The sequence below is a fragment of the Bufo bufo genome, chromosome 3, assembly GCF_905171765.1.
Source record: "Bufo bufo chromosome 3, aBufBuf1.1, whole genome shotgun sequence".
NCBI classification, from domain to species: domain Eukaryota; kingdom Metazoa; phylum Chordata; class Amphibia; order Anura; family Bufonidae; genus Bufo; species Bufo bufo.
Genome location: NC_053391.1, coordinates 653212477 through 653233500, shown reverse-complemented (window position 1 = coordinate 653233500; position 21024 = coordinate 653212477).

The window sequence follows — 21024 nt, the reverse complement described above, 5'->3', positions numbered from 1 at the left end:
CACCTTTACCACCAACTTCAGCACAGCCAGGGGTAAAAGACAACAGTAGCTGTGGACAGGCCTTGAACAACAGACCGATGAGTGGTTTGTGCCAGTGAGCCTCAAGCCCGGCCTGGTCGTGTGCGATAATGGGCGAAATCTCGTAGCAGCTCTGGGACTAGCCAGTTTGACGCACATCCCTTGCCTGGCGTATGTGCTGAATTTGGTGGTGCAGAGATTCCTTAAAAATTACCCCGATATGTCAGAGCTGCTGCATAAAGTGTGGGCCGCCTGTGCGCGCTTTCGGCGTTCTCACCCTGCTGCTGCTCGCCTGTCAGCGCTGCAGCGTAACTTTGGCCTTCCCGCTCACCGCCTCATATGCGACGTGCCCACAAGGTGGAACTCCACCTTGCACATGCTGACCAGACTGTACGAACAGGAGTAGGCGATAGTGGAGTTTCAGCTGCAGCACGCACGGGTGAACAGCACCACTTCTGCGGAACAGCACCACTTCACCACCAATGACTGGGCCTCCATGCGAGACCTGTGTTCCTTGTTGCGCTGTTTCGAGTACTCCACCAACATGGCCAGTGCCGATAACGCCGTTCCCAGCGTTACTATCCCACTTCTATGCCTCCTTGAAAAAACGCTGCTGGCGATGATGGAAGAGGATGTGGCACAGGAGGAGGAAGAGGGATCATTTCATAGGGTTTCCGGCCAGTCATTCACAAGTGGCTCCGAGGGTGGGTTTCTGCACCCACAAACGCCAGGTACACAATTGTCCAGCCAGGGCACAGTTCTGGAGGATGACGAGGTGGAGGATGAGGAGGAGGAGGAACTATGTTCACAGCAGGGTGGCACCCAAACCAGCTGATGGCCATCACTGGTGCATGGCTGAGGGATACAGAGGACACAGACGATAGACCTCCCACAGAGGACAGCTTTTCGTTGCCTCTGGGCAGCCTGCCACACATGAGCAATTACATGCTGCAGTGTCTCCGCAACGACCGCCGAGTTGCCCACATTCTAACTTGTGCTGCTTACTGGGTGGCCACGCTGCTGGATCCCCATTACAAACACATCATACCGTCCTTAATTCCCTCTCTGGAGCGTGATCATAAGATGCGCGAGTACAAGCGCATGCTGGTAGACGCGCTGCTGGTGGCATTCCCAACTGACAGCGGGGGCACAGTGGAAGCACAAGGCGAAGGCACCGCCAGCTCCTCAGATGACAGGGTTAGTATGGAACGTCTTAGCAGGAGGCAGCATTTTACCAACATTGTGGAGCAGTATGTGTGCACATGCCTACATGTACTGAATGACGGGTCTGCCCCCTTCAACTACTGGGTCTCCAAATTGGGCACATGGCCTGAGCTTGCCCTTTAAGCCTTGGAGGTGCTGGCCTGCCCGGCAGCCAGTGTATTATCTGAACGTGTGTTTAGCACGGCAGGGGGCGTTATCACAGACAAGCGCAGCCGCCTGTCCACAGCCAATGTGGACAAGCTCACGATCCTTAAAATGAACCAGGCATGGATCCCACAGGACCTGTCCGTACCTTGTGCAGAATAAAAATGTATACCGGCCTTAACCAGCTATTGTTATACTGCAGCGCAATTGCTCATTCTTGTATTTTGGATATTTCACACTCTTTTGGTGTGTGCCCTAATTAAAAAAAATTAAAATTAAAACCAGTGCTGGCTACCTCGTCCTCCTCCAACGCTGCTTCCACCTACACTGCTACGTCCACCGCCTCCTCAAACTCCTAATCCATATGGACTTCCACCTCATAAATCAAATTTTTTTTTTGATTTGTATGTATTTTATTTTATGTAATTTCACTAATTTGTCTGTTACATTTTCGGGTGAAATTCACAATTTTTGGGGGGTGATATGCCACTGCTATACCTAGCAGGCAGGTAAAAAAAAATACAAATTTGTCTGTTACATTTTTTGGGTAAAATTCACCAATTTTTGGGTGTGATGTACCACTGCTATACCTAGTAGACAGGTTAAAAAAAATTCACAAATTTGTCTGTTACATTTTAAGGTGAAATTCACCAATTTTTGGGTGTGATGTGCCACTGCTATACCTAGCAGACAGGTTAAAAAAATTAACTAATTTGTCTGTTACATTTTCGGGTGAAATTCACCAATTTTTGGGTGTAATGTGCCACTGCTATAACTAGCAGACAGGGTAAAAAAATTCACTGATTTGTCTGTTACATTTTCGGGTGAAATTCACCAATTTTTGGGTGTGATGTACCACTGCTATACCTAGTAGACAGGTAAAAAAAAAAAACACTAATTTGTCTGTTACATTTTCAGGTGAAATTCACCAATTTTTTAGTGTAATATACCCCTCCTCTACCTAGTTGACAGCTTAATAAATTTCACAAATTTTTATTTTACATTTTCGGGTGACATTAAATAATTTTTTTCTGTCATAGAACCCTGCTCTACCAAGAAGATATCCAAATGGATGGTGGACGTCACAAGGACGTGTGATAAGGCAGAAGTTATCTAGAGCCAACAAAGAGGCAGCAGGGCCTCTCCTGGCTAACGTTTCCAAATCCAAAGTACCACAGTGACATTCCCTATAATTTTTTATGAATCATTCCAATAACAGGGCATCTTAAGAGTCCTGTATTGTTTTTTATTGTCACTACCTCCCCGAGTAGGGAGTGGATAATTGCCGCTCCCCCCCCCCTTAACTTGGAAGCTTAGGCTTCAATATTTTGTCCCACACCGCCACATCCACCACCTCCTCAACCTCCTACTCCATATGGAGCTCCTCCTCCAAGATCAAGATTATTATTTCTAATTTTTACGTATTTTATTTTATTTAAAGTCATTTCCCTATCCACTTTTGTTTGCAGAGCACTTGCCATGCTCTTAACCACATTTTGCTGGCATTTGCAGCGCTCTAGCCCTTTCCATTACATTTTTACAGCCATTTTAGTGCTCAAACGTTCGGGTCCCCATTGACTTCAAAGTTTGGGTCAAGTTCGGGTCAGCCTTTCAAAAAGCGCTAAGAAATCGCCGAACAACGAACCCGAACCCGAACTTTTACTGAAATGTTCAGGTCCGGGGTCCAAAAATCCTAAAGTTTGGTACGAACCCGAAATTTACAGTTTGGGTTCGCTCAACCCTATTGACGCGTTCATGGTCTCTCATATGAACGAGGAGAAGGGCATACCAACGTTAGTCGAGTGTGACCAGATACCAGACGAAGAGATTCCCACTCCAGAAGCTGCATATCAACATCCTCATTTAAGGCACCTTGTTGATGAGATTCCTGCAATGGACAAAAGAGCTGAAATCTTAGTCCTGTTAGGAAGGGACATTCTCAGAGTACATAAAGTGCGCACTCAGTGCGATGGGCCTAACAACGCCCCTTATGCACAAAGACTTGACCTAGGCTGGGTAATAGTGGGTGATGTATGCTTGGACAAGATGTATATGACATCTGAGATTTACTCCTTCAAAACTTACGTGTTGAGAAACGGACGTGCATCCTACTTCAAACAGTGCCCTCACCATTATGAAGCAAAGGAGAAGCTTCTTGACATCATCCAAGTACCTGATGTTACTCCTGTTGTTTGTGATGACAACCTAGGTACCACAGTGTTTTGTACTACAAATGAGGACAACAAAATAGCCTTGTCAGTTGAAGACAGAGAATTCATCAAAATAATGGATAACAAATTCTTTCAGGATGAGTCTAACAGCTGGGTTGCACCATTACCTCTTCGTGCTACAAGGGCCAAACTCCCGACCAATCGTGAACAGGCTTTATCCAGATTCAACTCACTTCAACGAACACTAAGGAACAGGCCTGAAATGAAGGACCATTTTATCTCCTTTATGAAAAGGATCTTTGACAATGATCACACCGAACCAGCGCCACCACTTCAAAGACACGATGAGTGCTGGTATCTGCCTTTCTTTGGAGTGTATCATTTACGTAAGCCAAAACAAATCAGGATAGTATTTGATTCCAGTGCCAAGCATCAAGGTGTATCCCTAAACGATGTTATTCTGACTGGCCTGAATCTAACCAACAACCTTGTAGGCGTACTTATGAGATTTAGAAGAGAACCAGTTGCCATAACTGCTGATATTGAACAGATGTTTCATTGCTTCATTGTACGCGAAGATCATAGGAACTTCCTAAGGTTTATGTGGCACCGTGAGAACAACATGGACAATGAGATTATTGAATACCGCAGTATGAAAGTACATGTTTTCGGAAATAGTCCCTCACCCACTGTTGCAACATACGGTTTACGAAGGACTGCCATTGATGGAGAAAAGGAGTATGGTGCGGATGCTCGACACTTCGTTGAGAGAGACTTTTATGTTGATGATGGACTTAAGTCTTTACCTACAGTCGTGGCCAAAAGTTTTGAGAATGACAAAAAAATGGGAAATTGGAAAAGTTGCTGCCTAAGTTTTTATAATAGCAATTTGCATATACTCCAGAATGTTATGAAGAGTGATCATATGAATTGCATAGTCCTTCTTTGCCATGAAAATTAACTTAATCCCAAAAATACCTTTCCACTGCATTTCATTGCTGTCATTAAAGGACCTGCTGAGATCATTTCAGTAATTGTCTTGTTAACTCAGGTGAGAATGTTGACGAGCACAAGGCTGGAGATCATTATGTCAGGCTGATTGGGTTAAAATGGCAGACTTGACATGTTAAAAGGAGGGTGATGATTGAAATCATTGTTCTTCCATTGTTAACCATGGTGACCTGCAAAGAAATGCGTGCAGCCATCATTGCGTTGCATAAAAATGGCTTCACAGGCAAGGATATTGTGGCTACTAAGATTGCACCTCAATCAACAATTTATAGGATCATCAATAACTTCAAGGAAAGAGGTTCAATTCTTGTTAAGAAGGCATCAGGGCGTCCAAGAAAGTCCAGCAAGCGCCAGGATCGTCTCCTAAAGAGGATTCAGCTGCGGGATCGGAGTGCCACCAGTGCAGAGCTTGCTCAGGAATAGCAGCAGGCAGGTGTGAGCGCATCTGCACGCACAGTGAGGCGAAGACTTTTGGAAGATGGCCTGGTGTCAAGAAGGGCAGCAAAGAAGCCACTTATCTCCAAAAAAAACATCAGGGACAGATTGATCTTCTGCAGAAAGTATGGTGAATGGACTGCTGAGGGCTGGGGCAAAGTCATATTCTCCTATGAAGCCTCTTTCCGATTGTTTGGGGCATCTGGAAAAAGGCTTGTACGGAGAAGAAAAGGTGAGCGCTACCATCAGTCCTTTGTCATGCTAACAGTAAAGCATCCTGAGACCATTCATGTGTGGGGTTGCTGCTCATCCAAGGGAGTGGGCTTACTCACAGTTTTGCCCCAAAACACAGCCATGAATAAAGAATGGTACCAAAACACCCTCCAACAGCAACTTCTTCCAACAATCCAACCAACAGTTTGGTGAAGAACAATGCATTTTCCAGCACGATGGAGCACCGTGCCATAAGGCAAAAGTGATAACTAAGTGGCTCGGGGACCAAAACGTTGACCAGAACTTGTGGTCAATCTTCAAGAGGCGGGTGGACAAACAAAAACCCACTAATTCTGACAAACTCCAAGAAGTGATTATGAAAGAATGGGTTGCTATCAGTCAGGAATTGGCCCAGAAGTTGATTGAGAGCATGCCCAGTCGAATTGCAGAGGTCCTCAAAAAGAAGGGCCAACACTGCAAATACTGACTCTGCATAAATGTCATGTAATTGTCGATAAAAGCCTTTGAAACGTATGAAGTGCGTGTAATTATATTTCACTACATCACAGAAACAACTGAAACAAAGATCTAAAAGCAGTTTAGCAGCAAACTTTATGAAAACTAATATTTTTGTCATTCTCAAAACTTTTGGCCATGACTGTACAGACGAAGAAGCCATAGATCTGCTCCAAAGGACACAAGGTATGCTTTCTGAGGCTAACCTCAGACTACACAAAATTGCCTCAAATAGTGTTGCTGTTATGAAAGCCTTTCAACCTGGCGATCATGCCACAAGGTTTAAGGATTTAAATCTGGAAATGGACAAGCCACCTATACAGAGAAGTCTGGGCCTACGGTGGGACTTATTAAAGGGAACCTTTCAGCTTTCAAGTCAGCTCTACAGACAAGCCATTTACCAAGTGTGGTGTTCTGTCAGTGGTAAACAGCCTATACGATCCAATGGGATTTGTGGCTTCCATCACCTTACAAGGTAAAGCCCTACTTAGACAGCTCTCAGAGTCTATTAAAGATTGGGATGCTCCACTGCCATCTGACAAGCTTTCAAAGTGGGAGTCCTGGAAGCAATCTCTACACGCCTTAGATGGAATCCATATACCACGCTGCTACACCTCAGCTTCCCTTGCTACGAGCCGGAGAAAAGAGCTTCACATCTTCTCAGACGCATCTACTGAGGCCATTGCGGCTGTTGCCTACCTGAAGGTGAGAGACTCTTCTAATCAAACCCACATAGGGTTTTTGTTTGGGAAAGCTAAGTTAGCACCTAAGCCTGAGCACACAATTCCTAGTCTTGAACTTTGTAGGACTGTGCTAGCTGTAGAAATTGCAGATTTCATATTACGTGAGCTAGACATTTAGATAGATGACACCAAATTCTACACAGACAGTAAGGTTGTTCTGGGCTACATATACAACCAGACTAAACGTTTCTATGTCTATGTCATCAATCGTGTAGAAAGAATCAGAAAATCATCTAATCCTGAACAATGACATTATGTCCCATCTGAAATTAATCCTGCAGATCATGCTACTAGGCCAGGGTCTGCAAGTGTATTTACAAATTCTTCCTGGTTAACAGGTCCTGAATTCCTGCTGGATTACACAGAAGAGACCACGGCTGACGTCTTTGGTCTTCTAGAACCTGACAAGGATCCAGAGAACCCAACTATCCTTACCCCAGCTACCCTGCTTACCCAGAAGCTTGGGTCCGTTCCTGTTCCACCTGGAAACTTTAAAAACGGAAATCTGTGCTTTGATCAATGGAAGCAAGTACAAAACCTTTCCAACCGCTTCTTGAATCGTTGGAAGATGGAGTATCTTTCCACTCTGCAAGGACGCAGGAAATGGCAACGACAGTACCCTAACATACAAGTTGGAGATCTTGTTCTGCTCAAGGACCAGCAAGCCGAAAGAATCAAGTGGCCTATGGGACTTATTGTTAAGAGCGTTCCTAGTGATGATGATAAGGTACGCAAGGTGGAGGTGAAAGTTGCAAGACAAGGAACCGTAAAGACTTTCATCAGGCCTATCACGGAACTTAGGCTACTTTCACACTGGCGTTTCTGGGTCCGCTTGTGAGATCCGTTTTAAGGGCTCTCACAAGTGGCCCAAAAGGATCAGTTTAGCCCCAATGCATTCTGAATGGATAAGGATCCATTCAGAATGCATCAGTTTGCCTCCGTTCTTCCTCCATTCCGCTCTGTAGGCGGACACCAAAGCGTTTTGATGTCCGCCTGATGATCCGTCCTGACTTACAATGTAAGTCAATGGGGACGGATCCATTTTCACTGACACAGTATGGTGCAATTGAAAACGGATCCGCCTCCCATTGACTTTCAGTGTAAGGCCTTGTTCTCATCAGCGTTCAGCCTTTCCGTTCTCCTGCTCCGTTATAGGAGCAGGAGAACAGAAAGGACGGATTCGGCTCATAACTGAGCCGAGCGGAGCCTACGGACCCCATAGACCCCCATAGACTATAATGGGGTCCGTTAGGTTTCCGCTCAGAAGATGATTTTGGAGCGGAGACAAAAGTCCTGCATGCACAACTTTTGTCTCCGCTCCAAAATCATCTTCTGAGCGGAAACCTTAACGGACCCCATTATAGTCTATGGGGGTCTATGGGGTCCGTAGGCTCCGCTCGGCTCAGTTATGAGCCGAATCCGTCCTTTCCTATAACAGAGCAGGAGAACGGAAAGGCTGAACGCTACTGTGAACATAGCCTAAGTCAAAACGGATCCGTTTGCATTATCATGAACAAAACAAAAACAAAAAATCTTTTTTTTTTTTTGTTCATGGTAATGCAAACGGATCCGTTCTGAACGGATACAATCGTTTGCATTATAGGTGCGGATCGTCTGTGCAGATACCAGACGGATCCGCACTTAACGCAGGTGTGAAAGCAGCCTTATTCTGCTCTTGCCCTTTGGAGAATGAACTTATTGCCTAGGCTGCTGAATCCTACCTGAAACTTCAAGCAATAAGTGTTTGTACTTTACTTGATAAACTTGAAGCCTTACATTTTAGTTGTATTATATGCCTGTTCTCTTTATGTTTTTCAGGTCTTCAGACATCAAGGTCCTCAGACATCAAGCAAGTTGTTTATTTGCAATTATATAACTACCGTTATTGTTTAAATAGTGCCATTTTCAATGCCAGACAGGGAGTGTGCTGCTACGCAGTTAAAATCTATATAGTTTATTTCATTGAACCATTCATATATTCTATATTTGGTTATATGCTCCCATCTAGTGGCCGTTTTTAGTAATGCACTTGTTTTTCTGGTTCGTGATATATGTCATTCATTTCATTGCTCCACCCCTTCTTCTGTGTACCTCACTTCCTGTTTCTTTATACTGCTCCCGGCATTTGCACAAGGTACACATGTATTCTTATGTAAGCTTACAAGAGCATCATCTTTTGACCGACAATACCGGAATCCATCTGTTCTGCTGTACTCTGTTATCTGGCTTACAGAATAAAACAACTTACACGGATAAACTCGGTGTTGGTGAGTAGAGATGTCGCGAACATAAAATTTTACGTTCGCAGACGGCGAACGCGAATTTACGCAAATGTTCGCGAACGGGCGAACCGCCATAGACTTCAATAGACAGGCGAATTTTAAAACCCACAGGGACTCTTTCTGGCCACAATAGTGATGGAAAAGTTGTTTCAAGGGGACTAACACCTGGACTGTGGCATGCCGAAGAGGGATCCATGGCAAAACTCCCATGGAAAATTACGTAGTTGACGCAGAGTGTGGTAAGTTGAATTCGCAATGCGATTAATATAATCTGTATTAATCGCATTGCGATTACAACTTAGATCTGAGTTCCTAATGGTTGTATTGCTAGAATTGACGAATATAACGAATATAGCACTATATTCTCAATCTTCGTTATATTCTAGCAATACAACCATTAGGAACCCAGCTCTAAGTTGAATTCGCAATGCGATTAATATAAACTGTATTAATCGCATTGCGATTACAACTTAGTCAAATTTGTGACACTGCAGCTTCAGAATGAATCTAAGATGGATGCTGTCCTTGCTTTTTGATAGGAGGTGGGAGGGTCTGGGAGGGAGGGTATGCTGATTGGCTGGAATGTGTCTGCTGACTGTGAGGTACAGGGTCAAAGTTTGCTCAATGATGATGTATAGGGGGCGGACCGAACATCGCATATGTTCGCCCGCCGCGACATCTCTATTGGTGAGTTCAAGCTATCTGATAAGGATTGTACGCAGTGATTATATCTGCTTATACAGGCCAGGCATAGAGGTCTCACTAGGGATAAATCGCTATTACAACAATCGGAGTCAGAATAGCCGGTGTATCGTAGGCCTTTATCAACATTTGGTGGAAGCAGGGATATCGCACCCCTCAATCAGTATTTTGTTGAAGCAGGTATATAGAACCCCTTAATCAGTATTTTGTAGAAGCAGGTATATCGCACCCCTCAATCAGTACTTTGTGGAGACAGGTATATAGAACCCCTGAATCAATATTTGGTGGACGCAGGTATATAGCACCCCTTAATCAGTAATTTGTGGAAGCCGGTGTATCATAGGCCTCAATATTTGGTGGAAGCAGGTATATCGCACCCCTCAATCAGTATTTTGTGGAAGCAGGTATGTAAAACCCCTTAATCAGTATTTTGTAGAAGCTGTTACATCGCACCCCTTAATCAGTATTTTGTGGAAAGAGGTATAGAGAACCCCTGAATCAATATTTGGTGGAATCAGGTATAATACACACCTCAATCAGTATTTTGTGGAAGCAGGTATATCAAATTCCTTAATCAGTATTTTGTGGATACAGGTATATCACACCCCTCAATCAGTTTTTTGGGGGGCAACAGGTATATCACACCCGTTGCAAATATTTGTTCCAATAACGCTTGTCCCTCTATATACCTGCGGTATAGCTTCAGAACCGTACATAACTGCTGCACAATACAAATGCACTATAATATACTTTCTATGTGAGAAAGTATATTATAGGTATATCACACCCCTCAATCATTTTTTTTTGGGGCAACAGGTATATCACACCAGTTGCAAATAGTTATTCCAATAGCGTTTGTTCCTCTATATAGCTGCGGTTTCGCAGCAGAACCACACACAACTGCTGCACAATACAAATGCACTATAATATACTTTCTATGTTAGAAAATATATTATAAGTACACCACACACCTCAGTATATCACACCTATCGATAGCACACCTATATCATTCCTTTAAAGGACTTTTGTGGCCCTATTAGCTAGCATTTGGTGTCCCTGACAGCCTGTCCCTGCTCCACAAAGCAACCTCTCCCTACATTGGCAAAACACAGAATGTAAAATGGCTGCGAGATTGGGTTCTGTTATAGGGTGGGGATGTGTCCAGGTGCTGAAACGTCTTAATTGGCTGTCCTGTCCCACCTGATGGATGTGTCATGGGTCAAAGTTCGGCGCAATGCAAAAAAATATGGCGCATGCGATCATCGCCATATGTTCGCATGTTCGGTGAATCGCGAACGAGCAAAGTTCGCTGCAAAACGACCGCCGGGCGAATTGCAAGGCCATCTCTAGGGGTCACCACTCCTCCCTCTCCTTAGTGGAAGGGTACTCTTCTTCCATCCACTCTGTGAAGCACGTCTGTTACCTGCCATCTCAGACATGATAGGCATTCGTTTTGACCACTCTGTCGCATATTTAGTCTACCAATTTCTCTATACCCCGATGAAGTTGGCACCTAATGCTAGGGTATCAGTGTCTAATTTGATGTGCCATGCCCACATTATTGTTGTGCCTAGTCTGGCACAACCACAGGAGGTGAGCCTCTTTATACCATACTTGTGTACTTTACTAGCTTTTATATATTAACCCTAGAGAGTCCCGTTTTTATCTTTTTTTTCCCTAAGAGCACAGCCATATGGTAAGGTTTCCTGATGCAGTTTTAGAAGCCAAAACCATGAGTGAATTCAAAAAAGAAGAAAAGTCATATCTAGCTTTTATACTTTCTTTCCTTTTATGAACAACTCCTAATATTGCCTTCCAAAACTATATCAGGAAACCTGCCTGTGTGGCTCTACCCTAAACATCACAGAGCTTGTATGGCATTGGGCTAGTATGAAACCACATGGCCTCGGTTTGCTGCCTTACAGGTGTAGGAACAGATACATTCTTCCATAGAAGCGATGCTTCTAGGCAGAATATCTACATACATCTGGAATTCATTACAGCGTGCAACATTTTTTTTCTTTAGGATTCATACAGATTAAAATCCAGAACATACGAAGGTAGACTAGGGGTCCTATGTACCTCTATTACACCTTCATACAAAACAGAGCCATAATACGACCATGTACATGTACCAAGTAACAGTATCACAATTGCCAGGATTTTGGGATCTATAGAACCATTCTCGAATTGAAACCATATATTATTTCGTCATTGTGCTGAACATTGTGCTCCTCCTCTCTCCTTTTCCACTGCGCCGCAGCAGAGGAGGAGCGTAAACGGGCGGGCAGAGGCACACGGAGGGCGGGGTTATGAGCCGTTGGGGAGGTCCGGTCTTGGGCTCGGAAGATTGAGACGCCGCCCTGGGCACTTGAGAGGGCGCATTTACAGAACCTACAAAGTTCATTGAAACAAGACTCCGGTATATGCAACAAAGGTACCGTTTTAAACTTCTGGGTGGCACATATAACGCTATTGGATCTGTCTAATAGGCTCAAATGTGGTGACAGACTCCCTTTAAAAACAATTCTGTCATCTCTGCCACAAGGGGTCTCCCTTTTAGCAATTTAGCGGTCCACTAACTAAGTGAATCCCGTCCTTAGCAACATAGACAGACTAAAGTAGTTGTGTCTTTCTTAACTAGCTGGCTCTTTAGCTCAGTGAGCTTCTGAGCTCAGAGAAGAGGCCCCTTCCCCATCCAGAGCTCAGTGCTTGAACACCACAGAATGCTCAGCCTCACAGACTGCTGTTTTCTGTATATGACAGCCATATTTTCTCTCCAGTATTTATAGCAAGTGCATTTCTTACTGCAGTCATAATATAATGTATCTATGAAGTGCTTGAGTGATTCTGCATGTGTTGACTTTAGCTTATTAGATAGCATCCTTCACTGGAATGAGTGTGCATCGGTTTACATAGTCCTTGTTTTAATCAATATGTCCTTGTGTTCTGGATCTTTCCCCTCATGAAATCTCACTCTTCCCCATAAACTGTGTCTATGTCCCCTCAATGCTGTCATGATAATGTTTATTATGAGTCTAGATCTGTGTGCTGCTAGTATAAACTGTCTCTTACACACCATGTGTGCAGAGGATAGGGGCAAGGATTAGGATAGGGCTCATTGGTGATTGGCCTAAAAGTATGGAAAAGGAAGTCTAGTCCAGTATAGTACTGGCAGACTGCCTGTATTAGGACACTCTCCCAGACATGAAAAGAATTGTTAGATGCAGGATCAGCACACTGAGTCAGCTAGAAGTCAATATAAGCAGACAAGATCACTGGGAGAGGTTGGAATGGATCCTCACACTGTCCACAGCAAAAGCCGAGATAAATTTGAATAAATCTGTGAAAAGCTGGTAACACCGTTTTAACCCCTTGATGACCAGGCCACTTTTGTGTGTCTTAGCATATGGCAGGTTTTACAATCCCAGCTTTTTTATATTTGTTGGACTACCAAAATAATTGTTGTAATTTTGTTAACTTTTAAGTGACGCTTAGGCCCCTTTCACACAAGCGAGTATCCGGACCCATTCATTTCAATGGGGCTGTGTACATGAGTGTTGTTTTTCATGCATCACTTGTACATTGTGTGAAAATCGCAGCATGTTCTATATTCTGTGATTTTCACGCAACGCTGGCCCCATAGAAGTAAATGGGGCTGCGTGAAAATCGCATTGCATCCGGATGCCATGCATTGCGTTGCATTTTTAATGCAAGTAACTTAGCAACACAGAATGGATTTTAGACAGGAAGTTGAGTTGCTCAACGTCTGGCTCCAGGCAGCACATGAGGCAGGAGTTTGCTTCTGAATTTTCCAGCCCTTGCGGACCATTTTAAAGCAATGCCGAAGACACCTAAGGCTATGGATGTTGAGAGGCTCATTGTCCTCGTCCTGCATTTGGGATACGCGGTTTTGGGACTAAAACGACCAGTATAACACAGATGCGGCTTGGGTGGAGATAACCCAGGAGCTTTTTGCCACCATCTGGGAGAAAACCAAAGGGCAAAGTCGCCAGAATTTGGCTAAGTAGCCAATGTATACATGTGTGATCCTTGCTGTCCTCCCTAGTATAGCACATGTGATAGTTTATCCTCCATAGCATAGCACATGTGATACGTTATCCTCCATAGCACAGCACATGTGATAGTTTATCCTCCATAGCATAGCACATATGATACGTTATCCTCCATAGCATAGCACATGTGATACGTTATCCTCCATAGCATAGCACATGTGATAGTTTATCCTCCATAGCATAGCACATATGATACGTTATCCTCCATAGCATAGCACATGTGATACGTTATCCTCCATAACATAGCACATGTGATACGTTATCCTCCATAGCATAGCACATGTGATATGTTGTAATCTGTTGGATGGTATATTTAGGTAAATTTTCCTTTCTTGTCTTTTCATTACAAGTCGATGAGGTAAAGAATCGTTGGCGGAGCTGCAGGGACCAGTTCCGCAAAGGAGCGGTTCCGGGCCCCCAAAGAAAAGGCCATATATATATATCGCGAACAACTCATGTTCCTCTGTGAGGTTATGGAGCTGCGTCCTTAAGTTAATTCTACACAATGACCACTACATGTTTATCAATACACACTGTATGTAGACTATGCAGGTAATGTTATTGGTAAAAAATGTTCATGTTGAAAAGGCATATTTGCCAATAGCAACCATTCAAATTCCTCCTTTAATGAGCAAAAGTAGGTGACCAACATGACAAGTGGATTAGGATTTGTTACTATGGGCAGCTATGACACTTCTAATTTCCCCAATGTAGCTAAATGACCCCATATGTAATATGTTGGTAGTATGTAGTACTATGTGCAAAAAGTAATTTGATGATTATAGTAATATGTGACGTGAATAGTTATCAAACAAAATACTGTTTATTTAGTAATGTACTATTTTTGAAGAATGGAGGACAACCTAGAGGAGGCAGGGGATGAGTCGGCTCTGCTGCAATCTAGTGCCTGCGAGGAAGATACTCCCTCTGGGCCAGCGCAGACGGACAGTGCCCCAGGAGCCAGCACGGCACCATCCAGGCCACCAGCTGTTTCCATAGGCGATTCCCCCCCCCCCCTTTGGCTCTACCCAGCCGGGCCAGACGACGGGCAATGCCTCCTGCCTAATCTCTCATAAACACACAGGTTCTTGATTATTTATCGAGAGCCGGCAGGAGGATGAGTTTCTTTATGTCCATAGCCTGGCCTCTTATTTGAGCAGGCTGCCTCCAGAACGAGTACTGAGAACCAAATTGGCTCTCGGAATCATTCTGGATGCAGCCACTCCCCCCAACGATCCTACCAACATTTTTGGGGCCATAGAAAATTGGCGCCTCCATAGGAACATGTTTGGCCCCCAGCCAATGCCAATTTACCAGAGCTCACAGCCTCCACCACCGCCTCCTCTACAATTACACCCTCCAAGGGGTCATTAAGGGCCACCTACTTGCCCATATGGCCCACATTATCATGTGGAGTCCTCATATGGGCAGCCTGTCCCCACCTCCTCACAAGTTGCCCCATCGCAGTACTCGGGCCCCCCTTCCCAACCAGTCTACCCTGGCCTGCAGTTTCAGGGCCCACCCTCGCCAACTGGGCGTTATACTAATTTGTAATTTTTTTAATGCTTTATTTAGTTTATTTATAAAAACTTAACTAAAATAAAAAGTTGACATGACTAATATGTTTATTTTATAAAAAACTGAGTTTTATTTACCCGATTTATATTGTTACTTCTCTTTATTCTATACATTGCATATTTATATTTATGTATCACCAACACATACACCACATTAATAATAGTATACTGTATAGTATTGTATAGAATAGTACTATAGTATAGTACTGTAAGTATACTGTATAGTAAGATATACTGTATAGTAAGATACTAAACAGTAATCTTACCCGAATACACATAACTATATATATATGTATATATATATATATATATATATACAGTACAGACCAAAAGTTTGGACACACCTTCTCATTCAAAGAGTTTTCTTTATTTTCAGGACTATGAAAATTGTAGATTCACACTGAAGGCATCAAAACTATAAATTAACACATGTGGAATTATATACATAACAAACAAGTGTGAAACAACTGAAAATATGTCATATTCTAGGTTCTTCAAAGTAGCCACGTTTTGCTTTGATTACTGCTTTGCACTCTTGGCATTCTCTTGATGAGCTTCAAGAGGTAGTCCCCTGAAATGGTTTTTGCTTCACAGGTGTGCCCTGTCAGGTTTAATAAGTGGGATTTCTTGCCTTATAAATGGGGTTAGGGACCATCAGTTGCGTTGAGGAGAAGTCAGGTGGATACACAGCTGATAGTCCTACTGAATAGACTGTTAGAATTTGTATTATGGCAAGAAAAAAGCAGCTAAGTAAAGAAAAACGAGTGGCCATCATTACTTTAAGAAATGAAGGTCAGTCAGTCAGCCGAAAAATTGGGAAAACTTTGAAAGTAAGGGCTATTTGACCATGAAGGAGAGTAATGGGGTGCTGCGCCAGATGACCTGGCCTCCACAGTCACCGGACCTGACCCCATTCGAGATGGTTTGGGGTGAGCTGGACCGCAGAGTGAAGGCAAAAGGGCCAACAAGTGCTATGCATCTCTGGGAACTCCTTCAAGACTGTTGGAAGACCATTTCAGGGGACTACCTCTTGAAGCTCATCAAGAGAATGCCAAGAGTGTGCAAAGCAGTAATCAAAGCAAAAGGTGGCTACTTTGAAGAACCTAGAATATGACATATTTTCAGTTGTTTCACACTTGTTTGTTATGTGTATAATTCCACATGTTAATTCATAGTTTTGATGCCTTCATAGTCATGAAAATAAAGAAAACTCTTTGAATGAGAAGGTGTGTCCAAACTTTTGGTCTGTGCTGTATATATATATATATATACTTGTTTTCAAGATTGTTTTCTAGATCACTTACACAGACTATTATAAATGTTGCTTTCACCTATATCTTACAATTTCAAAACTTTATTCTACATATTTCTAATATTTATACATATATACATAACATGTTTTCCACAATATAACGTCCTTTAAGCACACAATAGTAAACACAATACAGATAGAGTTATATGCCATGACACATGTAATGATAGTTTTGGTACATCATAATGAGGCCAAGTAGAACTTTATTTATGATGATGGGAAAGCATGCATACATGTTTGGCCACATTTAAAAATTTTTGTGTATGAATGAGGTATTAGTACATATTTCATATACCGTGTTGGAAACAATATATGTAAGCAAAAGATGTAAGCTCGCAACCCACGTCAAGTGTCCTCATTATCTTGCGAGTCCCTAACTACAAAATACAAAAGCTAACTAAAATATATCTATCCAGGCAAAAAAAATAACCGGCTAGAGGAGGCCAGAAGAGCAAGGAAGGTTTGCTGGCTGTGGTACGTCCAGTTGATTGGAATGAAGCCACGACCCATTCTGGAAGCCCTGAAGATGCGAACATCTGCAGTACTTCCATAGGACGCAATATCTACAATTATAAACCTGTAGTTTGTGTCTGCCAAGGCCAACAAAACTACAGAGAAAATTTTTTATAATTATAGTATTGGGACTCTGAGTTTGGTGGCTTCTTAACCCATATGTGCTTCCCGTCAAGGGCACCAATACAATTTTGGAATTGAGCCCTCTCCTAAAAGCCCTGGGCTATATCAAGCCACTGCTGCCTGGTTGGATGTGGCAGCACAGAAGCTTTCAGTCTCAACCAAATGGTGGCACATCTAGCCCGTACCATGCCAGCAATTGTGGAGGTCCCCATTCTAAACTCATAATGTAAAGAAGAAAACGAATTGCCAGTCGCCAGATATCTGAAATGAAAAAAATAAAATAAAAATGAATACACAAAATATCAAATTTTTAAATCTAATACATTACTTTACACTATTTAATGGCAATGTGTCTGGCAAGTTGAGATACCATTAGTCCATACTCCAAGATTTGGACTGAATACTTGATATTGATATATACTTCAAAGTAAGAAAACCCGTTTAGCTACATCAACTTCCAGACCATTACCAGATACACACAGGTGACATATCCTCATCATTAGAGCCTGGATTATAAAGATTAACCCCCGAGGAACTTGATTGGTTTTAACGTAAGTTTCTGACCACTTATAAAATGTGTTCAATGTGCTGCCCATTGTGTTGGATTGTCAATGCAACCCTCTTCTCCCACTCTTCACACACTGATAACAACACCGCAGGAGAATTGCTAGCACAGGCTTCCAGTATTCGTAGTTTCAGGTGCTGCACATCTCGTATCATCTGAAGGCAATTGTCTATGCTGTGAAGATACGAGATGTGCAGCACCTGAAATTGCGGATACTGGAAGCCTGTGCTAGCATTTTTCCTGCGGTGTTGCTATCAGGGTGTGAAGAGTGTTAGAAGAGGGTTGCATTGACAATCCAACACAATGGGCTGCACATTGAACACATTTTATAAGTTGTCAGAAACTTGTAAATAACTCATGAAAGAATAAAGTTACATTAAAACCAAGCACACCATTGTTTTTCTTGTGAAATTCCCAATAAGTTTGATGTGTCACATGACCCTCTTCCTATTGAAAAAACAAAAGTTGGATTCAAAATGGCCGACTTTAAAATGGCCGCCATGGTCACCACCCATCTTGAAAAGTTTCCCCCCTCACATATACTAATGTGCCACAAACAGGAAGTTAATATCACCAACCATTCCCATTTTATTAAGGTGTATCCATATAAATGGTCCACCCTGTACTATTACGTACTTATACATAGAAGAGGTAAAGTTCTGATTACACAGGCCACTACTGTGTATTGGCAAACAGTGGGTCATTCATGTATAAGTCTGATAATATAGTCTTACCTTTAAGTTATAATGAGACGTTCTTCAGGTGACACACTCCGCCGCATGTTGGTGTCCTGGAAAGTCAAGGCAGGCCTCACCTCCCCTAAAAGCCGATCAAATGTAGAGACCGACATGCGGCAATAATTAAAGAACTTCAGAGGGTGTGCACGGAGCTCTGAGTACAAACCAACAAATTGCCCTTTGCTGGCCCGCTGCAAAATAATAGGATGCAGCCACATCCGCTTCCTCCGCGGTTCCTACTCTATCATTTCTGTCTGCTTTACAAAACAGCGGAAAACCAGCCAGTGCAAAAAAACATGGTCAGTGGATGACACGGTAAAAGTGGACATCCTGCAAAGGGAAATCCACACACCAACCACTTGCCAAAAACTCCCCAAACAAATGGAGCTGTCCAAAAAACCAATGCATGCTGGAGGTATTTATATGTGTTTTTCAGTAACAGACGAATCTAGAGAATGGATCTTTTTTTTTTCACGCGCGTTAAAAACGCATGCAATTTGCATGTCATCCGCGCGGAAAAAACCATAACGCAACGCACTCGCATACAAAACGGACGCCACATGCAAGGAATATTGCGCGATTATCACTGAACGCACCCTGAATGCATCTGGACCTAATCCGTGACGCTCGTGTGCAAGAGGCCTTAGGGCTTTTTATGAATGTTTTTTAGATTTTATTTTTCATTTTTAGTTAATTTGGGGAAATCTTTTCTGATAAGCTGCTTGAAGAAGCATTTGTGCTTACTGGAGCTTTGATAAGTGCCTTGGAATCCATATTGGAATTGTAATAAAACCCGAACTCGAACTTGAAAAGCACAAGTTCGCTTATCCCTAGTCTTTATTACTAGAGATGAGCAAATATTTAAAAAATGCGATTCGGCCTGTTCGCCAAATTTTTTTAAAAATTTGGTTCGATCTGAATTTATTTGCGGCGAATCACATTAAAAAACGAATATTTCCTGGCTGAAGAGAGCCTTTATAGGGGTGTAGAACACTGTGACTTGCAGTAACACGCATAGGGAGTCCGTTGTGGTAGTGAAATAATACTGAGAGTCAGTATGACATGCAGATGACAGGCATCGCTCTTAGAATCCTCTGATCCGTCAGAACAATAACCCACAAAAAAACTGATCCTGTCTGTGGAGCATCCGCCTTCACTCGGTCAGCATTTGGTCAATAATCCATCAGTATTGCTAATGCCCAAAAAAACAGGAGTGGATCCTAAACAGAGATAACACGTGAATGGAATATTTGCATGTTTTCTGTATTTTGTACCCACTCCTGCTTTTGGCTACCAAATCACAAGCCAATTCTGATGGGACCATACAGGCCTTACAGCTGCTACACAGACAGTCTGTTGTGCATCTCATTTTTCCTTCCTTGTGACAGATCAGAAGAAGGGTCAAATAAATGATGATGTCAGCCAGGACGAAAGGCAAAATAGTGGTCCAGTCATGAAGTGGGAATGGTGGGAACAGCATGAGAAGTCCACAGAGTGGCCCTATGACATAGTGGTGAGGTAGAAGCAGCATGAGGAGACAACAGAGTGGCCCTATGACAGAGTATGGAGGTGGCGGCAGCATCAGGAGTAGGCCACAGAGTGGCACAATGACAGTGTGGAGGTGGCGGCAGCATCAGGAGGCCACAGAGCGGCACAATGACAAAGTGTGGAGGTGGTGGCAGCAGCAACATCACGAGTAGGCCACAGAGTGGCACAATGACAGTGTGGAGGGGCAGCAGCAGCCTCAGGAGACCACAGAGTGGCAAGGTGACATAGTGTGGAGGTGACAGCAGAATCAGGAGACCACAGAGTGGCAAGGTGACATAGAGACATAGAGTGGAGGTGGCAGCAGCATCAGGAGACCACAGAGTGACCCGGTGACAGAGTGGGGAGGTGGGTGGCAATACGAGTACCAGCTGAAGATGATGGGTGAAAGAAGGAACACTTGGCATCAGATGTGTGGCATCAGATGGGTGGCAGCATCAGAATAGTAGCTGAGGCAGATAGCCAGAAGAAACTGGTCTCTTTTGTCAAAGTGTTGGTGTGGCACCATGGATGATCTAGTCTGATGCATCAGGCATTGGTGGGTGGAAATCCTGGCTGATCCACACCTGATTTATCTTGACAAAGGTCAGTCTCTCCACATTTTGGGTGGACAGGCGAGTTCTTTTTGGGGTAACTATGGCCCCAGCCGCACTAAACACCAGCTCTGATGCCACACTACTGGCCGGGCAGGACAGCTTTTCCAGGGCAAACTCTGCTACTTGCGGCCATAAATCCAGGTTGGCTTCCCAGTAGTCCAGCAGATCTTCAATGTGGGGTGGCAGAATACTGTCCAAGAATGCCACCACCTGCTGATTCAGGTTCTGCTCCAGGTCTAGCTGCTACTGCTGGTGAGTAGTTTCTTCTCTAGGCGGGTCAAGAAAGATGCTCATCAGTGACTCTAGACTCAAGTTTCTGCCCCTCTACCCTGCCACAGCAGCCATGGCAGAGGTACGTGAGCACAGAGGGCCCCCCCGGTCAGACCTGCGAGAGGATGGACGATGGTGCAGATAGGCAGCGGCCAACTGACTACATAGGATGTCTCTATAGTAGTTCAGTTTGTCCACCCTCTCAGCGGGTGTTAAAAAGGCCCCCATTTTGGACCGGTAGTGAGTGTCCA